The sequence below is a fragment of the Stenella coeruleoalba genome (assembly GCF_951394435.1).
Source record: "Stenella coeruleoalba genome assembly, chromosome: 14".
Classification (NCBI taxonomy): domain Eukaryota; kingdom Metazoa; phylum Chordata; class Mammalia; order Artiodactyla; family Delphinidae; genus Stenella; species Stenella coeruleoalba.
This window is the reverse complement of record NC_137160.1, coordinates 89,430,758-89,455,330: the sequence shown is the minus strand read 5'-3', so window position 1 is coordinate 89,455,330 and position 24,573 is coordinate 89,430,758.

Genomic DNA, 24,573 nt, shown 5'->3' with positions numbered 1-24,573 from the left:
CGTGTTAATTCTGTCTCCAATCTTAGATGACTCTCTGGATAGGTATAAAATTCTTGGTTGACAGTCATTTTCTCTCAGTGCTTTAAAGAAACTGTTTTACCGTCTTATGGCTTCTAATATTGCTGTTAAGAAATCTGTCGGTTTAATTGTCATTACTTTATGGGTAATATATCTTTCTCTTTAACTTCCTGTGGGATATCATGCCTTTATCCTTTTGTTGAAATGTTATGATTCCTGAAATTCACGTCTTTCATCACTTCTCAGTTGTTTTACCTTGGAATATTTCCTCTTTCTCAGTTTCTGTTTTTTCTTTGGGAATTCCTTTTGAGGTGAATATTGCACTGTCTCATTTTGTCTCTGTGCCCAATATCTGCTAGTTCATATTCCCAACCTCTATGCTGCATTCTCTGTACATTCTTTGGGTCTGTTTTTGTTTGTTTGTTTGTTTGTTTGTTTTTTTGCGGTACGCGGGCCTCTCACTGCTGTGGCCTCTCCTGTTGTGGAGCACAGGCTCTGGACACGCAGGCTCAGCGGCCACGGCTCACGGGCCCAGCCGCTCCGCGGCATGTGGGATCTTCCCAGACTGGGGCACGATCCCGTGTCCCCTGCATCGGCAGGCAGGCTCTCAACCACTGCACCACCAGGGAAGCCCTGCCTGGTCATTTTTATAGTCTCTTTTTGCTTATTTACTTTTGTGATTCCCTAATTTATTTATTTAAACCTTTCATCTAATCCTTTTATAGTCTGTATCTGATCATTCTAATATCTGGTGTATTTTGGGCCTAAATCTGTTGCTTATCATTTGGGTGATCTTTTCCCTCATAATGGCTTCGTTTTCATGTGGGTTTGGTGATCTTTGTTTGTGAACTGTCAATAACATGTGTTTAATTTTAAGCTGGAGGACTCCTGACTGAATGAATTGGGGGAACATTTTCTTCCAGAGACAACTTGTATTTGATTCTGCTAAAGTCCAGGGGGAGGTACCTACTACCTGGGACCCTTCCCACCCCCTTTTGGAATCCTGGTTTATTGTGTGAATCTAAGGTTCAGCAATTTTAGTACTGGCTCAAGGCCCAGTGTTCTGGTTTTAAAACTGATATCATCATTTATATTGAGGGAAAATGCTTTTTCCAATTGCTTAAAGTTTACCCGACTCCAAGATCTGAGAAGAGCACTCCACCAAACTTACAAAACTCCCTTTCCTATGAGCCACTTCATTAACATTATTTTTACTTGAGAAATAAAATATTGCCTGCCATATCAGTAAATAAATGATGTCATAGTCAATAGCAATTGCAGCCCTCCAAAGGTGAGCAGTGAGCCCTGAGGGCACTCGGGAAGGAAGCGAAGAACACCTGCCGTCTAGCAGCATCAGACTCTACAGCCACTCCCCAAGGTGAGCCCACATGCCAAAATAAAGAAAACAAATAATAAATAAATATACTTTTTAAATTTTTTTAAAAAGAACATCTTTAGTTTAAAACCAAGAAAAACCGGTTTGGGAAGCCTTATTTGTGGTCTTTGCTTCCCCTCAGTGGGTCTTACAAATGCTAATAAAAACATTAGAATAATTAATGTTACCAGGAAAAAAACCCTGTAAGAAAAGTCTAGATACTTTTTCCAGCAAGATAGAAATTTTAAAAAGGACTTCTCTCAAATGAATAAAGAAATCTTTAGATGGTTATTTAAAATGGGATAAATAAAACAGACATTTATGTGATTAAAAAACAATGTTTTGATATTACACTACCTAAGGTTAAATGGGCCAAAAGGCATCCCTACTGGTCCTCAACATTAAAAGCCAAACAAGTCCACTCTATTTACCCCAGTTTAAATATATATATAAAAATATATATTTAAAGGGCTGAAGAAAAAAACATTTACACTGAGCCCGTGCTCCTAGAGCCCATGCTCTGCAACAAAGAGAGGCCACCACAATGAGAAGCCCACTCGCTGCAACGAAGAGAAGCCCCCGCTCGCCGCAATTAGAGAAAGCCCGCGTGCAGCAACAAAGACCCAACACAGCCAAAAATAAATTAAAAAAAAAAAAGTTAAGTGATGGAAGTTTATGGAATAGCTAGGTTATTCACACAAAAAATAAGATACTAAGACATCAGTTACTAAACAGAGAAACTAAAGGTATTTAGGACTATTAATGAATATGTTTGGTGCCGCACTGAGATGTTGTCTATAAGAAAACAAATGTTTTTCGAAATTATCACTGACATTTATGTTCACCAATCTACAGAATCCTAATGTAAAGGTTCATAATTGCTTATTTCTTAGTTTTCACTAGAATTTCAGGTTTTTAAGAGCTGAGGATTCTAATTTAAATATGTAATTAAAACTAATAGAGGCTGCTTCTGGTTTCCAGACAGTCTGCTCCCCTTCTCTCTCTCCGGAGTGTACTTTCACTTTGCTTAATAAAACACTTGCTGCTTAAAACTTCTATATGTCTCTTGATTGAATGCTTTCCTTTGGGAGGACAAGCCCTGAGGAATTGCTGTTCTGCCTATAACGTTTTGGTGCCGTGACTCAGATTGCTGCCAAGATATAGAGAAGCCCTTCTGCTCAAGCTACTTATGGTTTACAATATGGTAATTTACACCTGTGGGTAAAATTAAAACACTTTCTTTTCTCTCTGCCTGGTCCCTCCAGAAACTGGAGACCCTTGAGTTCTCAACAGCCTCATCAGATGGGCAACTGACCATCCATCCTCAAGATTCACCCTTAGGATGTATCCTAAAGAATTGGGCTAAGTTTGATCCCCAAACCTTGGGGAAGAAGCAATTAATTTTCTTTTGCAACATGGCATGTCCACAGTACAAGCTAGGAGGGGGAGAAATTTGGCCTGAATATGGGAGTTTAAACTCCAATACCATTCTGCAGCGTGACCTTTTTTGTCGAAAGTGGAGCGAGGTCCCTTATGTCCAAGTCGTCTTTGCCTTGAGGGAAAACCCCGAACTTTACAGGACTTGCTGGGTAGACTCTGCTGACTTGGCAATGCTTAATTTGCTTACCAAACCTCCTCCCCCTCTCCTGGTGATACGAAGCCTTAGCCGACAATAAGCCTTGTCCATTGGCGCCCTCTTCTGGGGAAAAGAAGGAGCCTCTTACACAAACGGCCTCTTCCCCACTGTACCCAACGCTGGACGCCCCCCCGCCCCGACCCCGCGCCGAAGCTTTGGCCCCTTACCCGGGGCCCCATAACTCAAAACGTTGCCCACTTCAGGAGGTAATAGGGCCCTCCGAATTTCCCATAAGGATCAAAGTTCCTGTTTCTATGCAGGGTCTCAGTCAGATAAAACAAGATCTAGGAAAGTTTTCAGATGACCCTGAAAAAAATCTAGATAAGTTTAGGCATCTAACTATGACCTTTGAGTTAACTTGGAGGGATGTTTATATCATCCTTGCCCGGACACTCTCTCAGTCAGAAAGAACAACCATATACGAAGCCACCGCTCAGCTGGGAGACGGCTACCACGTGACAAACCCCCAACAATTTCCCAGGGGAACTGTGGCTGGCCGTTCCCCAGACGGAACCCAATTGGGACTATAATACTTCAGTAGGGCTGGCAGCCAGGGACAACTCCCTCTTCTGCCTGGTTGAGGGAAAGAAACAATGTAAACTAAAACCTGTTCATTATGGGCAAGGATGACAGGAAAATCCCACTGCCTTCTGTGAGCGGCTGAGGGAAGTCTTTATAAAACACTTAGACCCAGACTCAGAGGCAGGGAAACTGGTTTTAAATGACCGTTGCAACACTCAAGCTGCCCCAGACATAAGGAGGAAAATACAAACGGTGGCCCTAGGGCCTAGCACTCCTGTCTCAGAACTCCTTAGGGCTGCCTCCTCTGTCTTCTACAACCAGGAGAGAGAGGAGGAGAGGGAAAAGAGAAAGAAAAACGCAAGGCTAAGAGGCAGGCCCAACTAGTGGCAGCATTACAGGTCCAGCAGCCAACTCCTGGTTGCCCCCAGGAGGCTTCCCCCTCACCACCACCCCAACTCCCCCGGCAACTGGCATCGCTGCGGGAAACCAGGACACTGGAAGACAAACTGCCCGGAGGCCAAAAAACCCCTATCAAGGTACCTGGCATTGCTAGCTGGATCCATCACACAGGGTCAAGCCACGGGTTGCAACTGCTGAGGAGAAGCCCTCCAAGGATCCTCCAGACAACTACACTTGTAAGGCCCTAGAGAACGTGAGGCTCCTCTTTAAAAAACAAACAGGTAAGTAGCTCCTCTTAAAACCCTCTTAACACAACATAGCTGGGCTCCAGTACTGGGCTGCTGCCTGACAATAGGACTTCTCATATTTGTAATTTGACTTCTCTGTCTTCCTCAAGAATAGACCCCAAATTGTCATTTTTAACTTTTGCCTTGCTTCTCAGTTCCTGCCAGTCCCGAGTTCACTGATACAAACCCCTACCAGGGGGTTCTCAAGCAGGCACAGCACTTCCTTGTGGCAACCAGTTCTACATATTCCAGTTACTGTTGGCTATGCCTTGACAAATCTGTTGGGGGAAGTGGATCCGCCTATCTGACAACACCTTGGGGATAGGCTTTAACCTCAGCCAACTTAGACTATGTTGTACACAAGTGCCCTTCTGTCCAGATCCCCGAGGCTGTTTACCAATACTTGTTCCAATCACAAAACCAGCCTCAAGGATAGAGCCTCCCAAGAGTTTCACTAAAAAAAAAAAAAAAACAAACAAACGAAAAAAACATGGTCTTGGCTGTCCTGGCTCCTTCCTTTTCTGGGGCCCCATGCTTCCATCTTCCTTTTGCTCCTGTTCTGGCCTTGCCTACTAAACTTCCTAACTAAATTTCCCTCCTCTTGCCTTCAGGCAATGACATTTCAGATGGTCCTCAGCCAAGGATATCAGCTCACCAACACTCAAGAAATGACTTCATTCTACATGGGACCTTTGGATCAACCCCCCAGGACAAGTGGACAGAGACCTGACATGACAGCCAGCAAGAGGAGGGACCCTAAACCCCTCTACATCCCTCTTCAGTAGGAAGCATTTTAGTATACAGTAGGAAAGTAGAATGCATGTTTTCAGTAAAGAAGGTATGAGGAATGGAATTACACTTTATTGGGGGAAAAAAAGGAAGTATGTCTTAGAGCTGGTTGGTTTTGGATGGGAAAATAAGGGATGAACTAATATGGAAACAGAAAGTGATGAAAGATTGTGGAAAGGAACCCTGAAGGGGGAAAAAAAAGGTTTTATGCATGATCAGGATTAATTAAATTTAGAATGAAGTTAAGTAAATGGATTTTGTTGTTGTACAAGACTGGAATTTGAACGAAGTTTCTTAGAGTGCTCCTTTTTGATAACAGATTGTGTGAGTTTCTGTCCCCTTAAGTGACCTGTATTTGTTCTTTAAATCTTTTTGTGATTTTGGTTAAACGAATAAGTATTGCTTCATAGAGACCTATGATCCTGTTGTGTTTTAAAACCTTTTTGATATTTTTAACAAATTTCCCAAATATCAAAATCTAACTTTTAGCCTCCAACTGACTCTGGGATGCTTTGAAGGAACCCTGAAACATCTCAGAGAGAAATGCTAAACTCATTAAATTTATTTGTTATGTTAAAATACTTGAGAAGCATTGTCAAGAGACTGGAGATGAACCTTAGGTTACAGTATATGGATAAATGCCATTAATATAGATATCCCAAATTTTATATGGAATTCCTAACATCTGATATGCCCTGATATAATGTTATCAGTCATAAGTCTAGTTATTATCCTACAATGTTATATGTCACAGAAATATCCAAGTTTCTTGCCAATTGCATTGTACTCCAATCTTTAACCATGCTATTTTAAGTTTTGTCCTTTAAAGACAATCATTATTTTACACTGATGCTTTTACAAAATGAAGATCTTCAAGAAGACTCATAAAACAGATTTTTTTTAAACAAATATAAGTTTCTGATAGCCTCTAGATAATACCACTGAACTAGGTAGCAGTTCAAATAAACTGCTTTAATGACAAAACTCTAATGGAAAACCTGATGACAAAACTCTAGTGGAAAACCTGATGACTTCATCCAGATCAACAGAAATTAATACATGGGACAAAATGAACTGATAAATATGGCTTATAGCTTTATGACTACTTGGAAAATACACTAGCTTTAATCTTTGTTTTCCAAAAAAACCTTTCCTGTCATGCCATGACCTACAAGTTGTATTCTAGTGTCAGTGCAATGTACGATGTTAATTTGAGAGATTGCTTGTCTGAAGAAGGTTTACAATTACGTTGCCTGGATAGAAATAAGCTTAATTAAATATCGTAAAAACACATGAGAAATTCTTCAGTTAAAATGTTAGTATAAAATGTGGGTGATGGCTAAAGATTTGATTCTATTTTGAGAGCTATTTTTTGTTTCACAGTTTTCCTTGTTTTAATTCATCTAGGGAATTCCCCGGTGGTCCAGTGGTTAGGACTCCACACTTTCACTGCCAGGGCCCAGGTTTGACCCCTGGTCAGGGAACTAGGATCCCACAAGCCATGTGGTGTGGCCAAAAACACAAACAAAAAAACATAATTCACCTAAATATTTCACTCAGCGTGTTTGTGTCTGATATATATACATATACGTTATGTTCTTTAAGATATATACGTACACATATATAAACAAACAAATTATATATGTTATACAGAAATAAAATAAAGACCAATAGTGTACTATTACACTTAAAGAATTAAAATATTTCATCATGAATATTACTCATAATTAAAATTATATGGGAATAATAAATTTTTTACATTCTGTTGGATGCCCAAATTATAAAAAAATGATTCATAGATTGTTTCATTGTAATTCACAGCCACATTAGTATTTTCATGTATACAGTAGGAACGTTCAAAGTTGTTTGTCATATGATACTTCTGCATTTGTTAGAAATCATAATGTAGCACTAGACTCCTGAAAGCCATCAGTAAGATAGCTTTAAAAATCAGTCCTCACAATAAGAATGGAAAGAGTCTCACATTTACAGATTTCTAGAGAGTAAAATCATTCACCAGTTTTTGGTAATTGTTTTAATCTGTGTCCTTTGGGAAGAGAGACTAGGAAGGCATCTTTTAATAACCCACAGGTAGTTATCATGTTTATAATTAAGTGCATGAAAATATTTCAGAGCTATTCACTGAATTTCACAACATTTTGTTTGGTCATTATATACATTTTTAAATTGATATATTTATTTTATTTTTGGCTGCGTTGGGTCTTCATTGCTGCGCATGGGCTTTCTCTAGTTGTGGTGAGCAAGGGCTGCTGTTTGTTGCAGTGCGCGGGCTTCTCATTGCAGTGGCTTCTCTTGTTGTGAAGCACAGGCTCTAGGAGCACGGGCTTCAGTAGTTGTGGCACGTGGGCTCAGTAGTTGTGGCTCACGGGCTCTAGAGCGCAGGCTCAGTAGTTGTGGCACCTGGGCTTAGTTGCTCCACGGCATATGGGACCTTCCCGGCCCAGGGCTCGAACCCATGTCCCCTGCATTGGCGGGCAGATTCTTAACCACTGCACCACCAGGGAAGTCCCTTGGTCATTATATTTTATATGCACTAGACTGCATGTGAATAGTTGATATTAGCAGCTAAAGTAAAAATTTATATATAAAAAATGACACACTCAAATTGCATGTAAGTATAGAGAATTTAGAACAAAAATGGGGCATCAAGACATTCACAGCCTTCTGAAATCAGCCGTTCTGCCTGGGTTTGCTCTGCTGGACACAGTGGGCACATCTAGAAATCACAGACAATTTTATGCTATGTTAGGCCATATTAGTCTACAATATTCAATTTTTTCTGATGAAGTAAATGAGTGAACATTTGAAAAAGGTTGGATGCATTCAAGGTATGTTTTAATATCCTTTCATTTCCACAAAATAAAAATACATTTTATGTACCCTATATTTATGAAGAATTTTTCAATATTTAAGTCCTCATTTTCAAATTTCAAGTAATTCACATAATTAATTGCATACCAAAACTATATTTGTCCCTGGTTAAAAAATACTTGATTATTTTAGCTACTAAATACTAAAGTTTGGTTAGTATCTACCAAACGTTTTAAATCTAAAACGTGGCTTGCATCTTAGAAAATGTTGACAAGTGTTCATACTATTGATTTTCAAGTTTTAAATGGTGTGTTACATTTCAGTGTACACTTTTCCTTTCACAGAACTGTGCAGTGTTAATTATTTTGGAAAAATGTCTCTGCACATGTGCTTATCCAGTTAGACCCTTTATGACCGTTCCCTTAATTCTTATCACAAAAATTGGACAAAGAAATTCTGCTATGCAGTTGATAAGCTGGTGATCGTATAACAGTTTTATAAAGTTGGATGATGAATTGGTCAGGAGCAGTACGACTGTGCAGGTGTGTCAAGGTCATTGATTTGACCTCGCTCTTGGTTGGGTTCGGTCTCTTCGGGGCAACAGCAGATGCCCACCTCCCACCCCCATCTCCCACCCCTGTGCAGTGATGTATCACCTGACTTTCTTGGCCACAAATATCCAGTCACAAATTAGCCTCTTTACCTTACTTGCCAAAGAGGAGATATTGTTCTATAGTATGTGAAGAGCTGCAGGACAACAGCCTCTGAATTAGAATTTAAAATATGTTTTCTTCCTCTATATGGCAAGGCATGTGAATACACCCATTTTCCCTTGAAACGGCCATGTAAGTCAACAGAAAGCAAGAAATACATTTATACTTTTGTTCCATTTGCCTGGTTCTCTACAGTTTGAGCTGTAATAGAATTATTCTAAGATCAGCTTTTGATATAATATTGTTTTAAATTTTAGTAATTCATAGTTAACAGCACTAATAATAGAACCGGTTAGAACCATGTACCAGTTTACTGCTAGAGGGATCATCCCCAGGGTTTAGTGATCACTAATCCCTCTTTCACGTTATCCTTCTTGTTAAGTAACATCAAAGAGATAGAGAAGAAATTCTGGGAAACAAAGAATGTGGGACCTCGGGAGGGTGAGAAAAACCCTCAGTTCCAAAAAAGTTCCGGAAGATGAGAGGTGGCTTTCTGAAGATGAAGTGTAAACCCAGAGGGAATTTTTTCCCCAGAGCGCAAGCCCAGGGCGCTCAGGTGAGAACCTGGGGCGCAGGTGGGCACAGGTGGGCGAGGTGTCACACGTGCTTTGCTCACTCACTGTCAGAGTCAGAGCCAAAGTCACTTTGTTCTGAGTTAAACTGCTTTTTCTGTGCTGTGAACATTTCGTATAAAACGCTTTTCATGTTTGAAATTTCCATTTTGTATCCGTCTCCCATCCTCCTGGATGTTCTCCAATGTGACGTGAGCAAGCTCTTGGGCGCCGACGCCAGTCTTTCCTGCCCTAGGCCTCTCCAAGTTGGCATCTGGCCATGAGGGAGGCGCGGCACTTCCCAGCCCCGAGCCCCGTGGGACTGACATTTAAGCAGTGACATCTGTTCCTATGGAGGGGAGGGTCAGGGTCAGAAAGCAGGAGACAACGGGGAGGGGCCTGAAGCCAGGGCTCCCTGGCTGCCTGGACACTGACCCTACCTCAGCTGAAGATCCCACATACCACCAACCCAGGGTCTCCTCATCCCCCAGTCGAGCTCCCTGTGGCTCCAGGATTTTCTTTCTTTCTTTTTTTTTTTTTTAAATTTATTTCTTTTTGGCTGCATTGGGCCTTTGTTGCTGCACGCGGACTTTCTCTAGTTGCGGGGAGCGGGGGCTACTCTTCGTTGTGGTGCACGGGCTTCTCATTGTGGTGGCTTCTCTTGTTGTGGAGCACGGGTTCTAGGGCGCGCAGGCTTCAGTAGTTGTGGCACACGGACTCAGCAGTTGTGGCTTGCAGGCTCAGTAGTTGTGGCTCACGGGCTTAGTTGCTCCGTGGCATGTGGGATCCTCCTGGACCAGGGCTTGAACCCGTGTCCCCCACATTGGCAGGCGGATTCTTAACCACTGTGCCACCAGGGAAGTCCCTCCAGGATTTTCTGACAGGTGTTTCCTCCCCTCCTGCTTCTCCCCAGTACCAGATTTAAGAGCGGACAGCACGACAATGGCAGCGGATGGGCTGCAGGTCCCCACCTCACTTCCTGCCCCTACTTTTCATTGAAGCGTGGGAGAAGGAGAAAAGCTGCCACTGAAATGCAGGAGCTGGTACCCTGAGCCTGACTTTCCTGGGGGCCTCTAGCATGTCTACGTAAAACAGTACGTCTATATGCATCTAATCATATCCACAACAGTTTACCGTCCAAACCTTGCTCTGTGTGCTCACGTTTTAAACGTTCTTAAGAAACGAGTCTGTGTTGAAGCCCCAGTGAGGGCTGACACTGAACGGGCAGGAGGAACCCCGGCTGCAGGGCCGACAGCTACCCAAGCCCGAGGCTGTAGGGCTACACGACAGCCAGCACCAGGGCGGGGGTCGGGGTGGCTGCTGGTCCCTTGAGAGGGTCAGAACCGCCTCCTCATCCACGGGACTGCGGTGGGCTATCAGGGGACCTCTGGCTGGGCAGGGGGCCCTGCTGCTGAGGCCTCCTTGGCCCCCCGGGGCAAGTGTCCTCCTGCCAAGGATGCTCTCGGGCTTGCCACTCAGCCTCCAGCTGTGCTGAGGCAGAGGCTGAAGGCCACGGGCAAGCCATAGGAGGCAGTGACTGTGGCACTGCCCGCCCTGCTTCTCCCTCGGGGAAGCAGCTCAGCACAGGGGTCACGAGATGGCTGCCCCTGCTGGCGCCCGCCACCAGCCCCAGCTGCACTCCGCGGAATGAGGAAGGGAGTGGAGTCCCTGCAGTCTGCTCGCACAGGCTTGGGGGGCTGGGAGGCAAGGGTCTCCAGTCCCTTTGCCTCTGCTGTCGCGGAGCAGGGCCTCCAGTGCGTGGTCTGGGCGTTCACAGCGACTCAGCTCGGGCTCAGGGTGGGCGTGGCCCCCAACCTGCAGTGGGTTAGAAGTCGGAAGACGAGCCCTCACAGTGAGACCTGCAGGCTGTGGTCGCCACACGTGAAGAACTGGAGGCCAGCACTAGCCCACGAAGCTGCCACCGCCAGTCCCTCTAGCACACACGCCGGGGGCCCGCGTGCAACGTCTTGCGGGCCCCACTGGAGCAGTGAGAGGCTGCGGACCCCACCCCGTGCCAGCTCTCCCACCCGGCCGGTCTGCGGGCCGGGCGCCGAGTCTGGAGAAGCTTCCCCTTCTTGCCCAGCCCCAGCGCAGTGCTGAGACCCTCAGGCTGCAGCTCCCGTGAAACGAGAGCAGAAGGGCCATTTAGACGTCTCAGAGCGAGGGTGGGGACTCAGCTTTGTGGCTTCACAGCTTGTTTACACCCCACTTCCACTGTTCAGACTGGTGCTGGAGAAAGACCACAGGGTCACAGGTAGGTATGGGAGCAAAGGGGGCAAAAGAGACCCCAGGCTGCCAGGATACAATCCTTTGTTCTCTTAGGGAGGAAGTAGGGCCCGGAGAGGGAGTGACTGGTTGAGGACCGCAGAGCAAAGACCACAGAAAAACATCTCTGAGGGGTGTGGCCACCGTGTCGGGCAGCTGTGCCGCGCTGACCCTGCCCTCACGTCAGTCTTGTGTGTTCCCTGCTTCAGCCAACCCCTCTCCAAGGGAGGCTGGTTCCTATCAGGGGCGAATGGGATTCATCAGTCTCAATATGGAGGCTGGTGCGCTCGTTGCTACTGAGGTATCACTAGAGCTAGGCTGTCTTAATGGACAGAGCTAGGAAACAGACACACATAACCTCGTATATGTGACCATTATAAATCCCTGCTATAACTAATTCTAATCTAACCTCTTGCAACTGCTCTCCCCTTCCCTCCTCAGTGTCTGTATCTCCTTTCTCCAGTGGGGAAAACTGTGGGTCCCAATAATACTAATCACTGCTCAGTTATTTAATCATGTATTCAGTTACGTAATACAAAAATAATTCTAGAATTCTACACCATACTACTGCAAAAAACAACCTACTAGTAGCTTTCAGAATTCTTTGCAGTTATTTCTGTCTTTGGCCTAAGCACATATAACAGAAGTATCGTATTGATATTTCAATCTACTTGGCCTGGTTCTTTTTATTTCTCCTGTGTGACTGTAGTGTTCATTTGAAACACAGTGAAGTCCACGCCCTTATCTTTGTATTCAATTTTAAATGTTTTAAGCCCAACCTTGTTTATTTTGTTTTATTATTGAATATATAAAAAGTTCCCAAATCACAGCTGTCCAAAATGTATACTCAGATGAGTTACTCTTCCTTTTATCTTTCCACTATTTCAAACCAGACCCATCACTGGCTGATAGAGCTCACCTCTCTGACACCCCTGTCCCCATCTTGTGAGCCCAAGGAATCTCATCACAGCCAGCCAGGTTTCTGTCACTGAGCTTACCGACCACCCACTTAAATTCCAGCCCGTGGGAATGCAGCACTTCTTTCCCAAGAACATAATTAAAAGTAAAATTAAAGCAGAAATAAATAAAAGCACTGATTTCAGTGTTCCTGGGAGGTCGCTGCTCCTGCCTTCTCTGTGCAGTGATCCCTTGGCATCCCGGTCCTCGGGGCTCTTCGGGGATAAACCCGGGTCTGGATGGGGGTGGCCTGGGGCAGAGCGGCTGCCAGATCGACAGCAGTACATGAGCGAGGCTGAACAACACTGAAAGCCTAGTGGGTTTAGGAAGGCAAGCAAAACTTTTAAATCTGGCTCACAGAGAATATTTTCTTTCCCTTTATCAACGCTCAGCTAGTGCCTTCTGGGTTCCATCCTCCGCAGGCGTGCTACGTAGAGACCGGTTTCAGCTTAGTAACTGACCGCTCACGTTTTCCATCGGCCAGGGCGCCCACGGCCCACTGGCGCAAGACGCCATTGGCTAAAATCCTTGTCCGTCTGTCGGCCAATTCCGCGCCTCTGTGTTGCCGGGAGACAGCATCCTGCCCAGCAACGGGAGGCGGACAATTGCCGTTGGCCTAGGTGCTGAGGTTGGCTGGGGCGGTTCCCGCTGCGGAGGCGGCTCCCCTGCCGCGCTTTGCCTCAGTCCCCGTCCCGGGTCCCAAGGGGTGGAGAGCTGGCGGCGCGGAGGGCGGAGGATCTGCAGGGTCCGCCGTGTGGGCGCCCCGGGGGCGGCTTCGGGCTGGCACCTGGGCCCCGCAGCGGGGGTCCGCCGTTGTCCCGGGCTCGGGGCGGCAGCCCTTCCCAGCGCTGACGCCGCACCGCGAGGGTCTGTGCAGCAGGGCTCGGGCTGGGGCGGGTGTCGGCCTGCATGGCCCCTCCCCCCGGCCCCAGCAGGGTCTGTTGCCCACTTCCTTAAAGATAGGAATCCTTCCGCCACCTCCCTGGCCCCTCGGAGTTTCCAGGGTCTTTTGTGCTTCTAGCCACCTATGATGGAAATTCCTGTGTCAGGCCAAGTCCGTGTAGCTTCCTTCCTCTGCCTGATCTAACAGATGGGTCATTTGTCTTCTTGGCTTTGTTTTCCCTGTTATTTTGTGATTTTTGCCCCATTTTCTTCCTCAGCTTGCAATTGACATGTAGGAACATACGCCACCAAATTAAAAATTTTCACTGATGTATATTGAAATTTTATTTATTATTATTCTCACCTACAAATTTTTTTAATATATTGTCTCTCAATTCATGGTATAGCAAATTGGCAGATTTTCATTTCTAGAGGGCATTTGACACAATTTGTACATTTTTTCTTACAGGAATTGATTTACTTACTTCTAAATTTTTCTCACCTATATTTCATCACCTATTGTCACTTAAAGAAAAGCTTTTGTGCTTCTTGTAGGATGGCTGGGCTTTTCTCAGAGACTGGGTAGGGCTGGGGTAGAGGAGGTTCGAGGTGGGAAGTGGCATGTGTACATTCCCAAAACGGCTTTTATAAAAAGAATAGTTAAGAATCACTAGTAGAAGTGGAATATACATCAGTAATTATTGAACTCAGTGAAATACCATTTACCTGTGGCTTCCCTTTAAGATTAAGGAGTCTGTGTTGCCATGGTATCTGGAATTTATCTGAATCCTGTGTTGCCTGATTTTGTAGTGTCTGGATTCTCCCTCAGTGTCTCTGGTCACTCAGAGTTTCTTGTTTTCCTTAACTCTTGGACATTCACAGGAATTTCTCTGGAATGGGGACACTTTCCTCTCTGTTACAGCAGTATTTTCCCAGGAGTTTCCTGATTCTATTTTCACAGGTAGGTCAATCTTTTCCTGATTTGGGTTACTTTTGTGATTTTATCTCATTTTCCACCTCAATTTATAATTAGATTTGGGATACAAATGACAAAGTATACACTTGTAAGTAAATATTATATTCATTAGAATACTAAACCACCCTGACAGTAAACAGGTAACAATCTTTTTAATGGTTCCATTAAAATTAAACAGAATCTCTTCAACTAAAACTTCCTAGCTATCCTCAAATAATGTTAAAAACCATCCCATCCAAATATGAATTGCCTTAAAATGTATGCTTTTTTAAAAAAAAATATTTATTTACTTGGCTGCACTGAGTCTTCGTTGTGGCATGTGAGATCTTCGTTGCGGCATGTGGGATCTTTAGTTGCGGCACGCAGGATCTAGTTCCCTGACCAGGGATCCAACCCAGGCCCCCTGCATTGGGAAGCGTGTAATCTTAACCACTGGACCACCAGGGAAGTCCCAAAATGTATGTATGTATTACTATTTTATTTTATTTTATTTTTTTTGCGGTACACGGGCCTCTCACTGTTGTGGCCTCTCCCGTTGTGGAGCAATGGCTCCGGATGCGCAGGCTCAGCGGCCATGGCTCACGGGCCCAGCCGCTCCGCGTCATGTGGGATCTTCCCAGACCGGGGCACGAACCCGTGTCCCCTGCATCGGCAGGTGGACTTTCAACCACTGCACCACCAGGGAAGCCCTGTATGTATTTTTTTTTTTTTTGGCGGTATGTGGGCCTCTCCCGTCGCGGAGCACAGGCTCTGGACGCGCAGGCTCAGCGGCCATGGCTCACGGGCCCAGCCGCTCCGCGGCATGTGGGATCTTCCCAGACTGGGGCATGAACCCGTGTCCCCTGCATCGGCAGGCGGACTCTCAGCCACTGGGCCACCAGGGACGCCCTGTATGTATTATTAATAGTAAGATTTTGGTAAGTCAGTGGTGTTGGTGAATGTTAAAGCTTGGTGTATTTGGGAAATTGGCTTCTGAAATATGTGTTTTCATTGAACTGATCAGAGATAACATATTGTGTTCACTATAGTATATGATGGGAGTGGCCTTCTAGAGCAGACGACTGCACTAATACAATAAGCATCTCTGCAGAATAAGGAGGCAATTTTTAGATAATCTTTAAAACTGGAACTCTTCCTTGGAGCGAGGGTGCATTACTCATAGAGTGGGAGCTCTCCTGCCTCAGCTCTGAGCACTAGAGTAGGTATTTCCTACCTGTCTGGCATTTCCTACCTTGCTTACGGCCATGTCTGACCTCAAGTGCAGTTGACCATTCTTGAGGCCAACTCTTACCCTCCCCACTCTGGGGTCACACAGCCTCAGGACCATCCAGGAGTCTCTGCTGTCTTGGGTGCCCCCGAGGCCTCTGTTCCCACTGCCTGAGTTGCGGTTGCTGTGTGCACATGGCTTGGCCTCTCCCGTAAAGTCACAGGCTCTGTGGGGAACAACAGCATCTTGTCCACTGTCCTGCCTTCCTGGTAGCACAGCTTCCTGACGACCACTCATGCAGAGTGTCTTCTGTAAAAGCAGAGTATTTGGCTTGTTTTCTCAAATGAATAATTCCTTGGTGGGGAGGATGCACAGAGGTAAACTCGCCCATTGATTTTACCAGGTGGTGGGACCTACATACAACATCTGGTGTTGATGGCCTATGATTCTTTGTGAGATTATAGCCAGGCTGAAACCACCCTATGGGTAAACATGGAGTTGGCTATGAACCCTGGTCTCAGTGACAAAGAGTAGACAAAGATAAATGTCTCCTTCCTCGAGGTGTCTCTGATTTCTTTCCGTCTTCCAGATTCTCTCTCATTAAACTTTTCCTCAGAAGGAGAAGTATTTTTTCTCAGTCAAGCCTCTCACTTTGTAAGTCTTATGCATGAGTGAATTTTAATTTCACCCTGTATAGCCTTCAAAATAACTCTTAGTTTTCATTCTGCAGTTTTTTTTTTAATTTCTTAGACTGTCAGATATTAATCACCTGAGGCATGGTTTCCTCGGCCCAGTCTAATCTAATCTAGGTATCGGCATCCAGTTGCCCGATGTAGAAATGACCAGTTAGTGACAGGATGGCTCTGCCTTTGTGTGTGTTTGGCCCACATCTGCAAGAGCCACTGCTTCCTTTCAGACAGTGTGCGTTTCCCATCCATGCTGAATGCATTTAGATATTTTCCAATGGCCTTAAGCCAAGCAGTCTGCGAATTTACCAATGAAACACCAGATTCATTAGTATGTAAATTATGGGTTCATTTTTACGCCCAATTGTAAGTTGGCTTATAAATTCATAAGCTTAATTCTGTTTTAGAAAGCTATTATTTTTTTGTCAAGAAAGTTAAAAGCTCTTACAGTTTGAGTCAGGTTTTTTTTCTACTGCTGTGTTGACCTTTAAGTGATACACAGATACTGAACTTAGGTTAAACCTACAATTTGTTGAATTTTACATATGTATATACCCATGAAAATATTAAACAAAAAATTTTATTGGGGTATAGTTGCTTTACAATGTTGTGTTAGCTTCTACTGTACAACGAAGTGAATCAACTATATTTACACATATATCCCCTCCCTCTTGGGCCTGCCTCCCACCCCCCCACGCCACCCAGCTAGGTCACCAACTGAGCTCCCTGTGCTATACAGCAGGTTCCCACTAGCTATCTATTTACACATGGTAGTGTATATATGTCATTCCTCATCTCCCAATTTGTCCAACCCTCCCCTTCCCCCGTGTCCACACGTCCATTGTCTGTCTACGTCCCTATTTCTTCCCTGTAAATAAGTTAATCTGTATCATTTTTCTAGATTCTACATATATGTGTTAATATACGATATTTGTTTTTCTCTTTCTGACTTACTTCACTCTGTATGACAGACTCTAGGTCCATCCACCATTGGGTCTCTACAAATGACCCAATTTTGTTCCTTTTCATGGCTGAGTAATACTCCATTGTATATATGTACCACATCTTCTTTATCCATTCATCTGTCGATGGACACTTAGGTTGCTTCCATGTCCTGGCTATTGTAAATAGAGCTGCAGTGAACATTGTGGTACATGACCCTTTTTGAATTATGGTTTTCTCTGGGTATATGCCCAGTAGTGGGATTGCTGGGTCATATGGTAATTCTATTTTTAGTTTTTTAAGGAACCTCCATACTGTTCTCCATAGTGGCTGTATCAATTTACATTCCCACCAACAGTGCAAGAGGGTTCCCTTTTCTCCACACCCTCTCCAGCATTTATTGTTTGCTCTTCATTTTCTAGTTGCCTAAGGTGGTATCTTAATGATTTTGGATCTTTTTTCTTTTCTAATATATTCATTCAATACTATAAATTTCCTTCTAAGCACTGCTTTCACTGCATCTCATAAATTTGTTGTTGTTGTTAATTTTTATGTCAGGTTCAGCAGCTGAGAAATAGCATACTTTTATATATATATATAAAATATATATATTTAATTGGGGTATAGTTGCTTTACAATGTTGTGTTAGTTTCTGCTGTACAGCAAAGCGAATCAGCTATATATATATATATATATATATATATATATCTCCTCTTTTAAGTTGTACTTTCACTTTCATTTAGTTTGAAATATTTAAAAATTTCTCTTGAGAGAGTTCTTCTTTGACCCATTTGTTATTTAGAAATTGTTTTGCTTGTTATTTAGAATTGTGTTGTTTAATCTCCAAGTGTTTGGAGATTTTCCAACTATCTGTTGGAAAATTTCTAGTTTAATTCCATTGTGGTCTGAGAACGTATTTTGTATGATTTACTTTCTTTTAAATGTGTTCGACTGTTTTATTGCCCAGAATGTGGCATATCTTGGTGAATGTTCCAGATAAACTTGAGAAGAATGTGATTTCTGCCCTGATTGGATGATGTAGTCTGTAAATGTCTATTAAGTCCAGTTGATTGATGGTGCTGTTCAGTTCAACTATGCCCTTCCTGGATCTGCCCATTACTGATATGCAGTGTTGAAATCTCCAAATATAATACTGGATTAATCTATTTGTCATTGCAGTTCTATCAGTTCTTCCCTCACAGATGTTGATGCTGTGTTGTTAGTGTATATACGTTAAGGATTGCTATATCTTCTTGGAGGTTTGAATCCTTTAGCACCATGTAATGCCTCTCGTTATCTCTGATAATTTGCCTTGCTCTGAAGTCTGCTTTGTCTGAAATTTATGTAACTACTCTCACTTCCTTTTGATTAGTGTTAGCATAGTATAACTTTCTCCATTCATTTACCATTAATATATCTGTGTCTTTATATTGAAAGGTTTCTTGTAGTTGACACAGAGTTAGGTCTTGGGTTTTTCTGGTTTTTTGTACTGCTTCATGGTTTTTTGTTTGTTTTGTTTTGTTTTTAATTCACAAGGACAGTCTCTGTCTTTTAATTGATGTAGTTAGACCATTAACAAAGTGATTATTGATATAGTTAGGTAAATATCTACCATATTTGTAGAATGTTTGTTACTGTTACTGTTACATATTTGTTACTGTTTTCTATGCATCGCCCTTATTTTTTCCGCCTTTTTTATTTTAATAGAGCATTTTATAAGATTCCATTTTTCTCCTCTCTTAGCATATCAATTATACTTAAAAAAAATTTTTTTTGTAATGGTTGCCCTAGAGTTTGCAACAAACATTTACAACTAATCCAAGTTCATTTTCAAATAACACTGTACTGCTTCATGGTAACACAAGAATCTTATAACAGAATATTCCCAATTCCTTCTTCCTAGCTCTTATTACAGCTATAATTACTGACTACATTGTTGCTCTTACTTTGAACTGTTACCTCTTTGAAGAATAGAAAAATAAAGGTTTTTGTTTTACCTTCACTTATTCCTTCTCTAACTCTTCATGTAGATCAGAGTTTCTAACCTTTACCCTTTCCTTTCTCTCTAAAGAACTTGTTTTAACATTTCTTGCAAGGCAGGATGACTGGCAACAAATTCTCTCAATTTTTGTTTGTCTGAAAAAGTCTTTATTTCTCCTTCACTTTTGAAGAATAACCTTGCAGGGTATGGAATTCTAGTTCAGTGTTTGGTTTTTTTTTTTTTCTTTCAATACTTTCAATATTTCACTCCACTCTCTTCTTCCTTGTGTGGTTTTTGAAGAGAAACCTGATGTAATTCTTATGCTGATTCTCAATAGGTGAGGTGTTTTTGGCTTTTGTTTCTTTTCCTCTTACTCACCTCAGGATTTTCTTTTATTGTTCTGTTTTCTGCATATATGACATGTCTAGTTGTAATTTTTTTGGTACTTATCCTGCTTGGTGTTCTTTGAGATTCCTGTGGTTTGGTGTCATTATTTTGGAAAATTCTCGGCCATTATTATTTCAAATATTTTTTTCTGTTTTTTTCTCTTTTTCCTCCTGTTGATATTCCCTTTACATGTTAGTCCATCAAAGTTCTTTGATATTCTCTTTCATTTAAAACTTTTTTTCTCTTTGCATTTCTGCATTGGAAGTTTCTGTTGGCATATTTTTTCAGGCTCACTGATTCTCTCCTTGGATGTGTACAGTCTGTTGATGAGCCCATCAAAGGCATTCTTGATTTCTGTTAATGTTTATCTCCAGCACTTCATTTTGATTCTTCCTTAGAATTTCCATTTCTCTGTTTATATTACCCATTTGTTATTGCATGTTGTCCACTTTTTCCATGAGGGCCCTTATAATTCCAAAATCTCTGCCGTGTCTGAGTCCGATTCTGACACTTACTCTCTTCAAACTGTGTTTTTGTCTTTTAGTCTTCCTTGTAGACTTCTGGTTGAAAGTGGAACATGATGCATTGGGTAAAAGGAATTGAGGTAAATAGGCTTTTAGTGTGAGGTTTCATGTTTATCTGGCTAGGAGGCAGGTTGCTTATTGTTTCCTATAGGTGTAGGTGATGGTAGAGGCTAAAATTTCCTCTTTGGTGTATTTGTTTTTGTCTCCCCTTTTGTCCTTGGGTTTCCCTAGAGACTACTTCTTTTTTTTCTTTTTTTCTTTTTTTTTTTGCAGTACGCGGGCCTCTCACTGTTGTGGCCTCTCCCGTTGCGGAGCACAGGCTCCAGACGCGCAGGCCCAGCGGCCACGGCTCACGGGCCCAGCTGCTCCATGGCATGTGGGATCTTCCCAGACCAGGGCACAAACCTGCATCCCCTGCATTGGCAGGCGGACTCTCAACCACTGCACCATCAGGGAAGCCCAAGAGACTACTTCTTAAGTAAGGTCTGAGCTCTGCAGTTCTTGCAGCTGTACCCCCTCTTATTATACAACATCCCCATTGGTGTATTGTTAATGTGTGGGGCCGGGGAAGCAGTCTATCCGCTTATGATTAGGTCTCAGTATTTATTTAATCTGTACTCCTGGGCTGTGACCTTTACAGTGCTTCTCAGATTGTTCTATTCCAAGCTCCCCCACCTCAGGTGAGACAGGAAGGCTAGAGAAGACTGGAGTTGGGTATTGCCCTTCCCATGTGTGGCAGGCAGGCTGGAGGAGGCTGAGTTGGGTTCTCTCCTTCCCCTCTGTCAAGTAGGCTCCAATAAAACCCCAGTAGGTTAGGTTCTGGTGGAATAGTTTCCCTTGAGGGCAGACTTTTGTGAAGGAGAACAGAATACTCTGGGTATATTCAAAATTTTTACTTTTCTCCTGCCCCTACCAGGAGCACAAGGGGGTGTTTGGTTGCTGGGAGTAAAATTAACAAAAGTGTGAGGACCCCTCTAAGACTGGCACCCTGGAGTTTTTAACTTTCAAGCTTGTCCACACTGAGCCTCTGGCCATTTTCCAATTAACGTGTAAGTTTTAATATCCTGGTACTGGCTCCAGTAGTGGCTTCTGCTCCGGTAAGTTTTGATTCCCTGTATTTTTCTGTCTCTACAATTTTGGGGTCAATTATCTGTTAGATCTGAGAAGAGCTGTTGATTTCCAGCTTCTTCAGCTTTTTTCTTGTTGTGAGGCTGGGAGAGATAACTTGAAGCTCCTTACACCTTGGACTGGAATCTGGGAGTCAGTTTTTTGTTTTGATAGTATATGGGTGGGCATGACAAGTTTGCCTGCAGGTCAGATTGCCAGCTACAGCTGTTGAATCAGTGCTGGATGAGGGGGCAAAAAGAGCACTGGCTGCCCCATGAACTCCCTGTACCTCCCAGGGTCTAAGGGTCACCCTGCTCCAAATCACCAATGTTGTTGCTCTCTCTCACTGCTACACAATCAGTGTATTCAGAAGTTACAACTTTATCTTTTCAACAATTAACCCAAATTCATGCCCAGACTTTTCACATGAAGGTGTGGATTGGGACAAAGGCATTTTTCCAAAAATTTCAGAGACTCACTGTATCTCCCACTTTGCCCTATGTGGGCCAGTGAAAGGGAAATCAGAAAGCAGTGTACCCAGCCAAGTGATTATTATTCTCATGATTCAAGACTGTGTCACTGCAACAAGAAAATTCAGCTGAATGAACCAGAATTAAATTTTATTTTCATCCCTTATGATTCCTTCTGGATAGCCACCTGCAAGGGATAACACTCAGGCTTGCCCGTTGTTGCTCGAGGGTGAAACAAGGAAGCACCATGCCCAGGAATGGTCAAGGTGGATACCTAAATTTTTAAAATAGTCTGTATAACCTCACATATCTCCCTACCACTTTTTCTTGAACATTATCCAGGAATCAGGCAAATGGAGATGATCCCTATTTAGAAACAGCAGAGTTCAGTAACTGGGGTAGACAGAATAGTGGCCTCCAACTATGTCCACTTCCTATTCTCTGGAACGTACATGGCAAAAGTGACTCTTCATACGTGACTAAATTATGAACCTTTAAATAGGGAGATTACTCTGGATTATCCAGGTGGGTACAATTTAATCACAAGGATCCTTATAAGCGAAAGATGGAGGTACTAGACAGTAACAGAGATACAGCCTGGTAAGAAAGACTCAGCGGGGCACTGCTGGCTTTGAAGATGGACGAAGAGGCCATAAGCCAAGGAATGCTGGAAAAGACTAGGAAACGGATTCTCCCCGAGAGCCTTCAGAAGGAATCCATTCTGCCAATACCTTGATTTTAGCCCAATGAGACCCATTTTGGACTTCTAGCCTCCAGAACTGTTAAATTTGTGTTGTTTTAAGCCACTAATTTGCAGTAATTAGTTACAGCAGTAATGGGAAATTAATACAGTAACCAAACAACCCAACTCAGGTGAGTAGAACAGGAAATGATGGAGTTTGGCAGGTCCCTTGATTACCTTGACTGTAAGTCATTGTTGTATAGACTTTGTTACAAAAGCTGGACCACTGTTAGGTGGCAAATGGGCCAGACAATCAAAAACATGATGAGAGCTTAGTTTCGTTTCATTTCAAGGGCCAAGTCAATGTGTCCAGAATTAGCTGGTAACACGTTCTGAAAACGTGTCAGCAGTGGTGAGACATCACTGGTAGCCCTGAGAAGGGGTCAAAGGACAGATATAGTTTTCCAGGAGTAAGGAGATCAATGCCCCAAATAATGTGTCCTCTTTTAACACAAAACCAAGGGGCCAACTTTTGGCAGGAGGTACAAGGCTCCCTCAGTGGACTAGGCATAAGGTTTGCCACCTCCAAGTTACCTGCTGGCTTCTACATCAGGAGCGTAAAATCCTCCACTTCTGCCAGTCCATGATGGGGGATACACTGGAATTTCCACTGTGATGACTACTGCAGGTCGTAGTCAGTGATCAGGGAGAGGCAGGCTTCATAGCTTAATTCTGTTTGTTTCCATCAAAGATGGGCGTCTATGCAACTGACCTAGACAGTCTGATAGGCAGCCACAATTTGTTTTTACAGTCTGCAGCCCCAAAGAATAACGTCTTTAATCTGTCAGTCAGCACTCTTCAAAGTGACAGACCAGACAGCTAGACCACTGGCGGCAATTCAAGGGCCAAAAGATCAAAGTGAGTGTTGGCCAGAGCTATGAGAACGGCCTCAGTTCTGTCCACTGAGGAGACTACGTCTGCTCTCGTATCTACATACCTGGAGAGCCACTGTGGCCTGCTGGACACCGAAGCCAAACCATTAGTGAGTTAAGCCCAGCCTTTAAGGGAACATCTGTGAAGCAAGGACCCTACTGACCCAGTGAATGTGCCTGAGGTGACGGAGAGGGGCAGAGAGGATAAGGTTTCAACCAGAGAGTAGCTGCCAGTTCTTGTAAAGCTGAGCTGCTGCTGGGGCTACACCAGCTGTGATCCCAAGAACAGGGCTTCCATTTGAACAGAAAGGCCTGATTAGCCAGGCACCTACTGCCCCCAACACCCAAAGAGTCTGCTAGGGTGCTGTGATTCGCTTCTTTTCCCCCTAAACCAAATTTCTTCAGAGGAATTTTAAATTCTGGCCTTTCCTGTGTCCTGAATCTGAGACGGACAGGAGAGATGCGCTTTTTTAAGACTAAGTTGACATGGGCCTCTGGCCTGAGTTAGCTCACTGTCCCCGAGGTCTGGAAGCCTGTCACCCAAGAAGCCTGGGCTGTTCCTTCGGCTCAATGTCATCCTGGTTCCGCAGCAGGTCGGCCTTGTGTAGACTAACACAGGCCCTCCAAACACTCCTGATGCCAGGCTAGGCCCTGGTTCAGAGAACAAGTGCAATAACCTCAGTCCCCCACGAAACAATACTGAAAAACAGCCTCAGAGAAAGAATGGTTACATTTTTTTATCTGAAGAAAAAAAGGTAAAAATTACAAATGACGTTTAAGTTACACAAAGGAGTACAGAGCGAAAGATGTCTCCCTCACTCCCTTGACTTCTGCTCTCTCACGAGGCAGCCACTGCTATTTTCTGTCCTTTCACATTATTTTTATGAGCGCGCGAACACATCTGTCCTTTCTACTTCCATCTCGAGGTCCCCGTCGGTCAGGCATGGCCTTGTTGCTCTGAACCGCGCAGCCCGGGGCCGCACGGCGCCCCGCCGCGACTCGGTATCTGGCCGACCCGCACCTCCACTCCCACGCGCCCGGCACGGACGACCCCAGGGCATCCTCCCCGGGCACACACACCGCAACGCCGCTAGACCCCAGGAAGCGGAATCGCTGAGCCACCGAAACGCGCGTTTAAAACCGAAAGACAGCATCACCTCCTCCAAGAGGTGCAGACCCGCAACCGAGATGCTCACGCTCTCCAGTGCTCTCCCAGGGCACTACCAACTTTCCGATCGCGGGGAAACTGGCACCCGAAAGTTTCGACTTGCGTTTACCTCGTCATCTGTAAGGCGGGTCGTCCCTTTGCATATCTAAACGCCCTCTGCACTTCCAACACCGCTTTGGGAATTTGCTTCGGGGCCCAACGCCCAAATCACTCCGTCCCTTTTGCCCCGACTTAACATGGCGCTGACCGCAGCTACTTCCGAGATCCTGGAACACCAAATCGTCC